This window comes from Saccostrea echinata, unplaced genomic scaffold (assembly GCF_033153115.1).
Source record: "Saccostrea echinata isolate AGI-Se365-2 ecotype Australia unplaced genomic scaffold, CSIRO_AGI_Sech_v1 ptg000056l, whole genome shotgun sequence".
NCBI classification, from domain to species: Eukaryota; Metazoa; Mollusca; class Bivalvia; order Ostreida; family Ostreidae; genus Saccostrea; species Saccostrea echinata.
The window spans coordinates 9870361-9884898 of record NW_026889805.1 but is presented as its reverse complement, the minus strand read 5'-3'; the positions used below and the strand labels follow the sequence as shown (position 1 = coordinate 9884898).

Genomic DNA, 14538 nt, shown 5'->3' with positions numbered 1-14538 from the left:
GAGAGGGGGGGGGGGGGGGGGCTCGACTTTTATACATACATTTGTGTATTATAGTTTAGATAGCATTTTAAATTAAATATATTGTTTTACATGCATAATTAAATTGAATCAAAGCAATTCTTACGATGTTATTTCATTTTACGTCGATATATATATTTTAATACAACCGTTCTGAGTTTTATGTACTGACTATTAACATGTACTTGCATTAATATTTTCATCCTGTATATTAATGAATTCTTTATTTTTTTTTTTTTGGAAATGTAGACTATATTTTATAAAGTACAACTTAATTTTGATTTAATGACAAACAAAATTCATTCAATGCTTTAAACATTTGATACACAACTTTTATAGTTCAATAGAAACTTAGAAATCTCATTTCTTGCATGGGCATTTTATGCGTAAAATAGGTACCACATCTATAGAAACAATACACAATTACAATATAAACATATATGAAATAATACTTTTAATTAATTAAATGCTAATTAAACATTTTTCAACATCATACGAGGTGCATTTTGTAAAAATTTACATTCAAAATATGCAAAATGTGAATGCATCAAAATTCTTGCCATAAAAAAATATCTTTAGCCTTAAATTAAACAATCTTTGCACTTATTACTTTAGTCTGATATGTTTCCGACATAAATAAACAATTTTTGATCATTTACATCTAGAAACATGCATAGAAACTTGATGTAAATAGACCTACCCTCAATTTTTCTTTACTTGACGGCCGTTTGTGATCTTTAAATCACGCTACTTAGGTGATCGATGTTGAAAAACAAACATCAAAATCATGAAATACAATGATTAAAGTTACATAAAATCACATTTTTAAGTGATTTTATCGTAGGCCGGAAAATGGCCTTATAGAGAATCATCCTTTGAATGAAATATTTTTAAAATTCTATTTGAATCTCACTTGAACCAACCGAACACTTGTATACATCACTTACCCTGTTTACCCCCCCCCCCCGGTCAAGAAGCCGTAGCTCCTTCTTTCTTCCTCTGAATCATTTTGCTCACTTTCTTCCAGAGAACATCGTTTGTTCTTTTATAGGAACACAAGGATGTTTGGTCCACTGTCTTGCTCCACTTTGTTTCTGAATATAGCGATCAAAAAAGCTTATAGTTTTATTGATTTCTTTATCACTCATCATCATGATATCCTTAAGCATGACAGCATCAATCAATCATTGTGTAGAGTTTTACGTACTCTCTGCCAGTTATCACCCATTTAGATGTCAGCTGTGTTTTCTTCGACAAGTCTTGATTCAATTATTGAAAACTTTCTACGTTCACCTTATTTTCTCCATCCTGATTTGTCGGGACCAAAGGTTTAAAATGTCCGGAAAATATTCACTTTTGGGTCAAAGTTCATTAGGTTTATGTTTTGCGTCAAAAAATTCGTTTCCCCTCAGACGAAGACATGCCTTCAATGAAAATGGCATTCGAGTCTCACGTCTTGTGTTTCATATTCTTTATTCAGTTAGAAATAGCACTTACCTTTAACGTCCACTAAGTTAATTATTGCAGTGAATGCTACCGGTATTTTATTTTTATTAAATTGTAAATAATCCCTTTATCTGAAACACTCCAGTGAATAGACAATATCTTGCTTGAACAATGGACCTTTAATAAAGAAGAAAGTACTTTATGAACACAGAAGAGTACATGTTTTATGTAGGTTATCTGGTTATAGTCCTCAAACTGTCCATTCTGTGAGAAAAAACTTTTTTCCTAAGGACCGATACGCACCATAAAGCTTGGCTTACAAGTCATGAAACTTAAGTTCTAGTCTAACCGTGTGTACACCTTTAATACACCCTTACAAGTCTGACTTGGGAATAGAGCACTGCTCTATTTCTAAATACAATCTGAATACAAGGCCAAGCCGACTTTTTCTTGTTAGCCCATGAAAATTAGTCACCCGAGTGTCAGCCTCTTCTAAACGTACATGTGGGTAGATTGGCGAATTCGAAAGTGGTAATGACTGTCTATACAAACTTGGTTGTAGAGAAAGTCGTTAGTTTTGGGGTGGTAGAGGAAACAATCTGTTTTAGTTTCCTTTTCTTAGTTTCTTTTTCTTTCCACTTTGAGAACTCAATAATAAAAACACGTGGAATTTATGGTAATGTTGGTTATAATCTTGTAAGGCTCGCCTTATTAGGTGTACACAGCCTTTCAGAAATTTAGGTTTTAAGAATTGAAGGCAAGTCATGCCGTGTGCATCGGACCAAACGGCCCTCCAACAGTTCTTTCTTCTCAAAGAATGGACAGTTTAAGGTCTATAATCTTTTCTAAAGGTACACTCTTTTTACCTCCAAGAATCCATTGTCGTCTACCCCAGTTTCTGACTTTTGAGAACTACTTTGCTTGTCTTCAACCCTATCATACAATACTGAATATAAATACATAGTTTTTTAATGAGAGTAAAAAAACAATGTCGTGTGATATTTCTGGATACTAGTAATATATTCTGGATTATACTGATAAATATTGTTTTAGGTACAGTGCGTCAGAAGAACGCCGGCTTGCCAGATGGTGGCACAAGCAAATGTGTTTATGATGATACTACACATGAATATTGTCCAAATGCAGGTAAAGACACTAATGGTGTGTTAAAGTAAACATAGGAGAAATGTGCGTTTTGATAGTATTCTATGATTTACCTGTAATATTGCGCATTTCATTTTAGGAGATGTTCGGGTAAATGTTGTACCAAATCTTGGTTCGATGCACCTTCTGTTTGTTAGATATCACAATTACATTGCAAAGCAATTGGCTGATATCAATCCTTTGTGGAATGACGAAATACTTTATCAAGAAACTCGTGCTATAGTGAGTGGTATCACACAACATGTGGTTTACAGTGAGTATCTGCCGCTTGTCTTAGGGCATGACATTATGGAGCAATATAAACTCCTCCCTAAATCCAATGGCCAGGACACGGTTTATGACGAGAAGGTTGATGCATCTACTAGAAATAGTTTTGGTGTTGCGGCCTTCCGTTTCGGTCATTCTCAGGTTTCAAACCATCAAAAGCAGTTTAGTAAAACGTACTCTCGAGTTGTGAGCAAGAATATTGAAGACACCTATCATCACCCACATATGTGTGTCGAAAAGGAAGGAAAAGGAAGTGACGGTGTTTTAAGATGGCAGCTTGCAGAGGGTACTGCAAAAACAGACGGGTAAGAGAATAGTCACAGAAAATATTGCTAATCTAAATTTATCTCTCCATGCCTATAAAAACTTCTGGGTTTTTCAAGAGTATTCGAGAGTGGCGTTAGAGACAAGCTTTTCATGGACCCGGCCGGTAGGAGTTTGGATCTTCCCGCCATCAATTTGCAGCGTGGAAGGGATCATGGGATACCACCATACTGGAAATGGAGGAAATTCTGTGGATTGAATCACAAAACATTCTCAGATCACAGTACTGCTGACGAACTCAAACTTCAAAATATTTATAGGTTTGTTTTTGCTAACAAAGTACATCAATTAAAAATTGATGGTCTAACTTTAAAAATTGTTTTAAACAAATAAGGACATTTTTATTGTAAAATCCTGTTGCTTAACGTACTAGCATGACCACTTAGATTATACAAGTGTGTTCATATCCTATTCACATTTTTGCCCCTTGACGAAATTTTCTTTTTCTGATTCTTTTAACCGTTTCTTAGCATTTAATAATTTTTACGCCTGAACTCTATGATTTTAATAAGTTAAAACAAGTTTTTCGTAATAGTGGTATATTATAGTTTTCTTTTAGGCTCTTCTTTTTAAACATGACAAAATTAATAAAAAGTACAAAATTATCACATGTCATGTTTCTGAAAATATCACAAAAGTTCCTGTACTTTACTGAACTTATTCTCCTTAAGAACTTTTTGCATATAGAGGGTGTTGCAGAAAGTCGTGATTATTCCCTATATATCGAGAAGGACATTTAAATACCCACGACGCATGAAGAGTAATCTCTAAATATAGATAATGCTACGTAGATGACTTTATTTATACGACGGGTATGTCCAGCTTGTTATAACAAAACATTTAAAGAAAGGCCTTAGAGGTTTTAACTTTCAAGTCAGTAACGTTTATTTCATGCATAGTTTTTTCCTAACATAGACTGGCGATCTGTAAGTAAACTTTTTTTCACATCTATGGTCACTCTCGGCATATTGCACGAGAAAAGTTAGAACGATAAAAAGCACAATTAATGGCAAGTGCACCTCGCACATCATTTTGAAAGATGTACTATTGACAGCGTGCGTTAATAATTTTTAATATATAAAAATGTGTCCAATAACCATGCAGTGTCCAATAATCACGCTGTTGATGCAATATCCATGAAATTCCATTCAGTCATTTCAATTTAGTTGTTTCAGGTCAAATCTGAGCCACTAATTAACAGAACAATAATGAAACGAAATGAGTATGAAAAAATTTAAATTATTTAAAATAACAGTACTTTATTTTTTAAGACATCGCCACTAAATAATGACATTAAATGTATGTATCACAATATCAAGGAAAACAATTTAATTCTGCATGCATTTTAAATATTACCCATTAACTTTCTGACATTCTCTCCCTCTCTCTCAAGAGAGATGTTACATTGTACTTTCATTACATAAGAAACAAGCATTCTGAGAGTATTGCATTAGCAATACTAGTCCCCTACCGGCAAGTGTTATCTGGTTCCTTTCCCGTTAAGAATTGAAAATGCCATAATTCCGTCGGAAATTAATGAAGCGGGACGAAATGCAAACTTGATCTATAACTAATCAAGGTAAAGCCACATACCAAAAATCAGCTCAATATCTACAAGCGTTTAGAAGAAAATTGCGGAAAACCCCTAAAAATTGAAAAGGCCGTAATTCCGTCAAAAATCAATGAAGCGGAACGAAATGCAAACTTGATCTGTAACTCATCAAGATACACTCACATACCAAAAATCAGCTCAACATCTGCAAGCGTTTAGGAAAGAAGTGCGGAAAACCAAGTGGGACAGACTGGCAGACAGACAGAGGGACAGCTAGACAGACAGACAGACAGACGGACAGACAGCTGGACAGACGGACGGACGGACAGACTCAGAGGAAACCTATAGTCCCCTCCGGTTTCACCGGTAGGGGACTAAAAAAATATGTATATACCAGCCATTCCAGGATTTGAACCCATTCTCAGGTAAAAGAATCTTCGCACAGAGTCCACACACTTTACCACTAGACCAGCTCGGACAATGAAGTCTCCTGTGCTATTTTATGAGCACATATTGCATTTCGAATGGATGATAATTTTTATTCGATTTTTGTGATTTTCAAAAATATGCCTCTTTGAAACAAAAATCGGAAATGACAGTTTTGAAGAAAAATCCTGTCTCCTTATGCGTATATCAAATTCATTCTGTTTCAAGGAGGCAATTTTTCAGAACAATGGGGATTCCCTATTTGGAAAACAGAAATCTTGACTTATTTTGCTATGTGACTAATTTACACTTCATTTAATGGCAAATTGGAAGTTGATATGCAGTTTCTAAATATCGTTCTACATTGTGCTGTATATACCGTTGTATCTTTAAAAAATTAAGACCGTTTTCTTTTACTTAAAATTTTTCTTTTAAACTGCTACAACTTTAGGGAAAATAACAAAAGAACACCCTCTATCTAAAGAAAAAAAAGAAAGATAGAAAAATCTTATCATAAAAATTATCAATCAAAATCTAATTAAAGATTAAATTTTATTTACATAATTACAGTCTTCTAAAATTTTGATAATTTCATTCAGTATTTGAAAATTAGGAATTTAGAAAATGTAGACCTCTTTGCCGGTGCTATGACTGAGAAGCACGTGAAAGGTGGAGTGGTGGGGCCGACATTTGCTTGTCTGATAGCGAAGCAGTTCACTCTGTACAAGAAAGGAGACAGGTTCTGGTACGAAAACGATGGCTATACAGGGTTTACTGAAGGTTAGTTAAAATGAAATCCCGAGAGATGCAGTTGTTCTGTGTATAATAAAGATGGCTTCTTGTCGTCTTATGAAGACTTGAAACATTAATTTACGCAATTATGTATAAAAATGCTTTTTGGACTTTAGATTGGAAAATATATCATTCAAAATATCTTAAAGCAGGGCATAAATTTTCTTGATATATATCCATATAACCAAGAAGTACGATGTCATTTAAATTCTTTATCGCTATCATATTCAGATAAGTATTTTATTCAGTGAATTCAATCCACCCTCTTCATACCTAACTACTGAGTACTAGTAATGCTAACATCTGTTTTAACTGAAAACAGGAACAGTTTTAATAATATTAACGTCCCAATATCTGACAGTATTAAAGACTTGACCTTTCAGATTTAAAAACACTATGATATAAACTCTATCTAACGCATCTTTTTATATTTCTTGATTATCTCTCTCCAACATTTTAGATCAGCTGACGGAAATAAAAAAGGTCACACTGTCGTCCATCATTTGTCAAACTATTGAGGTGGATAAAATTACCCGTCATGCATTTCTCGTAATGAGTAATACGTGAGTAAAGTCAGTAAACAATATATTTTTCTGTTCATTACAGTAAAATACTAGTGATACCAAAGTCATCTCATAACATACGCACAAAACGTGGATTCTAATATACAAGAAATAACAGTACTTATTGAATTTTCTAGATTGTTTAAGTGTGCTTATCTGTTAAGTTGAAAGGAATAGTATTCTTGCATTGACTCTTGTTTTTTTTCCCCAGAAACCCAAGAGTGAAATGTAACAACCTAACACATCCGATCTGGTCACCATGGAGAAATTTGTCTTAGGGTATTTCGCTTGCAAGGACTATAACAGTTAATACTAAAAATCAACTTCCCAATTGTTTTTAATATGTTATAAATAAAGGAATAAGATTTTTTTCATAAGACTAGCTTGCAAAAACCTGTGCGTAAAATGACAACGAGTGATAATTCCTCATACAAGTGGTAAAATTTTGCTTTTTGGATGATAAGTTAAGGCCCCATGCAATGTATGGCAAGTATAAATTTACAGAGAAAATGAATTTGAAAAATATTTGTTTTTAAAAAGCAGAGAAATGGTAAATCATCTTCAAAAATTGTTGACTCATATAACAGAATAAAGGAAAATGCCAAAATATATTCGCTTCAATTTGTGTTTCATCAACAAGCTTCCTTGAGTGAGTCAAAGTTAGCGAGATGAAATATGGAGATAACGAACAGTATTCCAGCTCAAAGTACATAAAAACAATACAAGTCGGCAGTAGAGCAAACACGGACCTCCAAACACATCAGAGGTGGGATCAGGTGCCATGGAGGAGTGAGCATCCCCTGCCGACAGGTCACACCCGCCGTGTGCTCCTTGTCATGATCGGGAAATAACGGGAAAATCCGTCGACAATTCAGTGTGTAAATAATGGCCTAACAATTAGTATGAAAAACGTCAGTCAGCATATGACTTGATAGATTGTATTTGCTGACAAGGTCATTGTATCGACCATAGAACTTACGAAATGATGACTTTAAACGAGACTGTTGATATTCTTGTTCATCAACTTGATTGTCAATAACTTACCTCGTTTTAGAAATAGTTCATATGTAGAGCTCTTGCATATCGAATCAACTGAGAGATATACACCCCATATGCAGGTGGTAAGGGTATATCGCTGCATAAGTAAGGGAAGTTGACGATTAAAAAGTGAAAGTCATCATGTTTATCATAAAGCTTGGCTGTTAGATTACCATTAACGTCTTTTTCTAGTAAAATATCCAAATATGAAACAGATATGTCAGACTCTGTGGTATCTTTTATTTCATGCTCACTGGAATATATGGTGTCGACATATAAATGGAAATGACTATTGTTAATTGATAATACGTCGTTGCTATATCTATGTCGAGTTGGGGGTCACAGGAAGAGATTTCTTATTCTAATGTGTGAGATTTTGAATAAATTCTGCTTCATATGAATACAAAAATAGGTTTGCTTACAACAGGGCGCATTTGGTACTCATGGGAATTCCAACAGATTGTTGGAAAACCTGGTTTCCAAAAACCACATAGATATTGTCAATCAGAAACTCAAGCTCTTTTTGATATCAACATCAGAGTACTTGTGTGAGAGTACAATGAGAATGTTTGAATAATTCCGAACAAAAATATTAAAATAATTTTCAAGTGTATTTAATTCGTCCGAAGGAAGAAGTTATTTGTCCACACAGATATATTGTTCGTCTGAGCGAAGAACAAACTTGTCAGAACTAATATCTTATTTGTCAGAATATATATATATATATATATATATATATATATATATATATATATATATATATATATATATATATATATATATATATATATATATATATATATATATATATATAAAATATATTTAGTTCGAATAACTATATATTTTTTTTCTGGGCTTCAATGGCACCGTACAATTGCCTTATATAAATTTATGTTCGGTATTTATAAATTTTGAAACAAGTATTTGGAGATTTTGGCAAATTTGTTAGAGTAAACAATTTTCTAAAATTACAAAATATATAACCTTACAAATTAAAAAAATGTATTTGCTACAAGTGACTCAGGAATTTTCAATATGCTGATTTCAAATAAGACAGTTGGGAGCCCTGTAACATCATTTATTTGACAGTATCCTGTCTCTGTTTTAAAGTTGATCGTACTTAGGGCATGCTCTGGTGTTCTTAATAAGTTGGGAGACATAAACACCACGTGCAGGCGATAGTGGAATATAACTAGATAAATACTTGTAAGTTGCCGATGGAATAGACGATTCAAAAGTCATTCCGTTTGCCATAGATACATTTGTAGTTTAGTTGTTAGTCGGGCATAAACGTCTATAATCAGTAAAATACCCAAATATGAAACAGATGATAAAGAAATATTAAGATAACAGTTTTAACCAATAGCCACTGTTAAGTATCTATTGTGAAATCTTTATTGTGTGCTGAGAACACAATAGATCATTTTCTTATAAGTTTCACATGTAGAAAACTGTCACCTACAAAAAAATCATTTTCTAAGGGGTCTTTATTCGTCTTTACATTGGTCCAAGAATCATGGAGAACTGACTTTATCTTGATTAAGAGTTTTATTGTAGAAAAAACACATAAGATTGTACATGTTATCAAAATAGTCACCTGTTCATGTTTTTAATTTTTTATTTTCAAGTGTCGTCATAGGAAAATATGCATATACAGTGTATTTCCATATTTAGAATACATGATCTTTAGATAATGATCATAGAAAATGTTTTTCCAGTGTAAAGCTTTGACCCCCTTTATTGAGATTCGACGAATATAAACGAATGGATTTTTTGAAATCTCCAAAGGCTACAGAGTAACTACAATTTCCGAAAATCTAAGAAAGGTATATTTCAAAATTACTGTGAAATATGGAGATAATGAACAATAATCAAGCTCAAAAGTCCATCGAAACAATAAAAATTGGGAGCAGAGCAAACACGGATCGACCTCTAAAAACATCAGAGGTAGGATCAGGTGTCATGGGGGAGTAGGTATCCCATGTCGACCGGTCACACCCGCCGTGTGCTTCTTGTCATGATCGAGCAAACAGGAAAGTCCGTCGACAATTCAATGTGTAAATAATGACTTAACAATTAGTATGAAATCGTCAGTCAGTATTCGACTTACTGATAGATTGTTTTGCTGACAATGTCATTCTATCGACAACAGAAGTTGCGAAATTGACTTCAAACGAGACTGTTGATATCCTTGCTTCATCAACTTGTTTGTCAATAGCTTGCCTCGTTTTAGAAATTGTTCATACGTAGAGAATGCTTCTGCGTATCGAATCAACTTGGAGACATCAACTCCATTTGCAGGTGATAAGGGTATATTGCTATATAAATAAGGGAAGTTGACGATAGAAAAGTTGAAGGCATCATGTTTATCATAAAGTATTGTTGTTGCGTTACCAATAACATCTTTCTCTAGTAAAATATCCAAATATGAAACAGACGTGTCAGACTCTGTCGTTTCCTTTATTTCAAGTTCACTGTGATACATATATTCGACATCTGAATGAAAGCAACTATTGTCAATTGATAATACGCCTTCGATATATCTTAATGTCGAGATGAAAGCAACAACAAATGTTGTCTTCTTCTCGTGTAGATGTTTTTGAATGAATTTAGCTTTATATGAATATAAAAATGGGTCTGCTAATAAAGGGGCGCAATTACTCGTGAGAATTCCAACAGATTGTTGGAAGACTTGATCTCCAAAAACTCAATATATATTGTCAGTCAGAAACTCAACTATCTTTTTAATATCAACTTCGGTGTACTTGTGTGTTTAACAAAATATTTTTTGCAAATGACCAGTGACAAAGAATGTAAAGAGCCATAGCTGCCTTGCCGATGACACGGCCGACTCGAGAATTTTAAAGGAAATCACCCGTTTCTATTTATAGACATTCTTGTTCAATTGAAAGCCAACATATTTAATATCATTTGTGGACGTGTATTATATTTTCTTAAGTGCAAGTAATACATATAAAAGTCATTAACATGCTCATTACTCTAATTTCGAGACAAAAGGTTAAGAAAATATTTAACAATAAATCAAGGAGGTATGAATTTGTAAAATTTAATAAAATAGTTTAGAACTGTCTTTTCCCGAGATGCTTTCAAAGTGTAACGTGTATATTGGAACTTTTCAAAATTGTGTTCATTCTAAATTTTTTTTTTTAAAGTAGAATAGAAACGCCAAAAAAGAGAAAAATTTAAAAGCACATGAATGGAAAATACTGGTCTCGATCTCGGAATCGTAAGATTTTCAGCCCAGCGATCATACCACTGCGCCACGAAGTCATTGCTGTTCTAATGATAAATTTTAAACAGATTAGTAAATCCTACGGAAATGAGAAGGAAAATTGAATATATGTTTTTATCATTTTCCATATTAAGACCATCTTTAACCAAAATTATCTAAATGTAATAAGGTACAGTCATACCCAAATAAAATTATTCAGAAGCTGTTTTTCTGGTTAAGCGTGGCCTTTGGCAACAGTTCGTAATAGTTTAGGTATCCACCTTGATATTTACTATATAATCCATACAAACTAAATAATTTTCATATTAATCGTATAAGAGAACTATTAATATTCTAATACTTTTATAGCATAATTTGAGTTTACTTATGTACTTGAGTTTAAATTCATTTAGAAAAAAGACTTTCTGGCACATGCATTGCACTTTGATATATTGCCTCGAGTCAAATCGACAACAAACTTTTACATCATGGACAATAGCCCGCTAGAGATTAGAAGTATTCCTTTAACGAGGTTCGCTGCTGAGCTTTTGAGCAGATTTCTATTTTAACCTATATTTAAAAAAATCTGCGTAATGTTTTAATTCTTACAATAAATCTGGATTCTACAATGCCAAATAAGCTATATTCAGTTAAAACTCCATGATTAAATTCCCTAATAAAAGCATTAAGTGAGGAACTATATTTTGTGGCGGAAGGTTTTTTAGAAGAAAATGATCAATTTTTCTCTTTCGAAGTATTTAAAGTATGTTAAGTTTGGATTCCTATTTTTACATGCAGTCTGCACACAGAATTATTTTGAGCAGTGAACTGATTTATACTGGTCCTAAATTATATATTTAATAAACTGTCATGAATTCAATCATCATATTTGATAAATAAATCAAATATATTGTGAAAATCAAGAGAAAAAATAGCCCTAATTTAAGCTCAAAATTAGCACTATTTTAGTAATATCTAAAAATTAACATCACAGACCCCCACTTTTAACTTTCTTTTCTGAATATACAAGATAATTTTAATCATTCTTCTTAAATTCAGTAAAATGTCATTACTTTAAAATTAGTTTTTTGCTTGTTAAATTTGCAATGCTAGCAAAATGAAATTTTTTGAGTGCAAAAAGGTCAAATAATTGAACGTGCGGAGTAATTTAAAAAAAATTTTCGTTGTCAAAAATTTTAATGGGTCTATTCAAGATGAAATAAAACTGTGTTTGTTCCCATAACTTATTTGAATAAAAAATATCGGAGGAAAAACTTAAAAAATTGATTTATGTGTAAGACGTTTTTACAGTGCAAAAAGGTCAAACTAAATGCTCTGTAGCGCCAAAAAAAGCGCATTGACCCCAATTTTTTGTTTTGATTTTTAATTAAGCTACGTGTATAAATTCTAAAAATATACTTGATAAAAAATTCTCATTACTTTTGATGTCAGGATCCAACCTCCTTAAGATCAAAATCATGACGCACCTTCAGGCCATGGGCAATGTCATACTAAACTTTGAATCCATTATAGTCAAAAAGTTATAGTTACATAATGACTCAATTTTGACACAGGCAATCATAACAATAAGATATATATATCTCCTAAGAAATGTGGGGGAAGGGACTGAAGGCAATAATCTTTTTTTTAAAAGATTTTAAAGTTCGAAAGAAAAGAAAGAAAAAGATTTTGACATCGAAAATAGTACAGCATTTAATTTAGTAATCTTTCTTATAGTCGAAATCAAATTCCTCGGTGGAAAAAATAAAAAAAAAAACACGGGCATAAGAAAACAGTGTTGTTACAAGAATATATCAAAGCAAAGCACCAGGGTAGTCCATAAATGGACAAGAGGCCCATGGGCCAAAACGCTCACCTGAGTTACTTTGGCCCTGCTGTTCTTCACCAGACCCCCCTCCCTTGTAATACCTATTGCGGCCCCACCCTACCCCCGGGGGCCATGATTTGAAAAATTTAGAATCTACACTACCCAAGGATGCTTCCACATAAGTTTCAACTTTTCTGGCCCAGTGGTTCTTGAGAAGAAGATTTTTTAATGACCCCACCCTATTTTTGTCTTTTTAAGATTATCTCCCCTTGTAAGGGGGGTTGGCCCTTCATTTCAACAATTTAAACTCCCCTTTACCCAAGGATGCTCTGTTCCAACTTTCGTCAAAATTGGATCAGTGGTTCTTGGGAAGAAGTTGAAAGTGTGAAAAGTTTACAGACGGACGGACAGACAGATGGACGGACGACGGACAACAGATGATCAGAAAAGCTCACTTGAGCTTTCAGCTCAGATGAGCTAAAAAAATTGAAGAAAAAAATACAAAAATAAAATAAAAAATAAATGAAAAATTGATTCAATATCTTAAAGAGTAACTTCTCTGTATAATTCGATGCACCACGGTTACGTCTAGTATCGTGTGCAAAGTTTTCATCGATCATCGAGCAGATTTTTTTCAGGATTTTCAACCAAAAATGTGAGAAGTTTGCTTTGCTGAACGTTTAGTATACGACACCAATACATGCAGTACATTCAACACAACTTTGGAAGGGAACGCTTCATGTTGCTCACCACTTTTAATAACCATGATCAGGGGAAAAACATATCTAATCTCTGCATTTTTGCTCATATTAAAAAAAATACACTTAACTCAAACCAAAAATTTAAAGTATGCTTTCAATGCAAAACGCAGGAGGTCGAAGATAGTTGTTGTTGTTGTTTTTTTTTTCCTTGTTTGTCCAAAAATATAACAATAAAGCTTGTATAACACCTTCCAAGAGACTGATATGGACTTTAAATATTGAAAGCAAAGAAGTTTTATTCTTGCATGGAAAATTTATTTCTGAAAACATTTAAAAATTTTATTAATTCATGAACATTGTTTAACAGTACATGAATGATCTGGATTTTTTTTTTAATGAAATTTAAAACAAATGTATTAATGCATAAAATGAACATGTACATGCATAACCGTCTTAGTATCATTGAAACTTGACACGGAGCCTGATAAATTATTAAAAGGATGACGGGGTTCCTCACTGACAAAATCTGTGTGGTCTTTGGAGACCAGGTCTTCCAACAAATGTTGGAATTCCGATGGGCACTAATTTTGTTCCCTTATTAGCCGACCTGTTTTTTTTATATTCCTATGAAGCAAAATTTATTTGAAAACTTCTACACGAGAAGAAAAAAACATACACTTGCTATAGCCTTCAACTCGACATTCGGATATATAGACGATGTTTTATCAATGTACTTCCATTTATATGTCGACTCAATATATCTCAGTGAATTCTAAATAAAAGCCACACCTGTTTCATATTTGGATGTTTTACTGACTATAGACGATAAGCGCTGACTGTCAACTAAATTGTATGACAAACGAGAATGAGATGGAATTCCAAAAGAGAAATCATCTTTACCAGTTGTCTTCAGTTTACTAGCAACAAGATGTTTTTACTCTGGATTTGCGAGTTGATTCACTTTACTGAGTGACTGCAAATAACTTAAGGAGGAGGTGACCCCCCGGTAGGAGAGATAACTCTAAAATTGATGAAACTTTCTTTTGTAAAATGTTTATCTTTAAACACGGTCGTTTTAAAGATTGCCACACACTGTAAACTTTTGCTTGAAATTCATTTTTTATCCCACCCAAAGGGTGGAATATTGTCAACGCTAGAGGTAAAATTTCCTGTCAGTAAGGAGGAGG

The 14538-nt window shown here is 33.2% G+C and overlaps 1 pseudogene; it reads left to right on the top strand.

The window, feature by feature from the left end:
- LOC133173602 (peroxidase-like protein) overlaps window positions 1-6876 on the top strand; it is a 37711-nt pseudogene extending 30835 nt beyond the window's left edge.
- Window positions 6877-14538: the final 7662 nt, after the last annotated feature.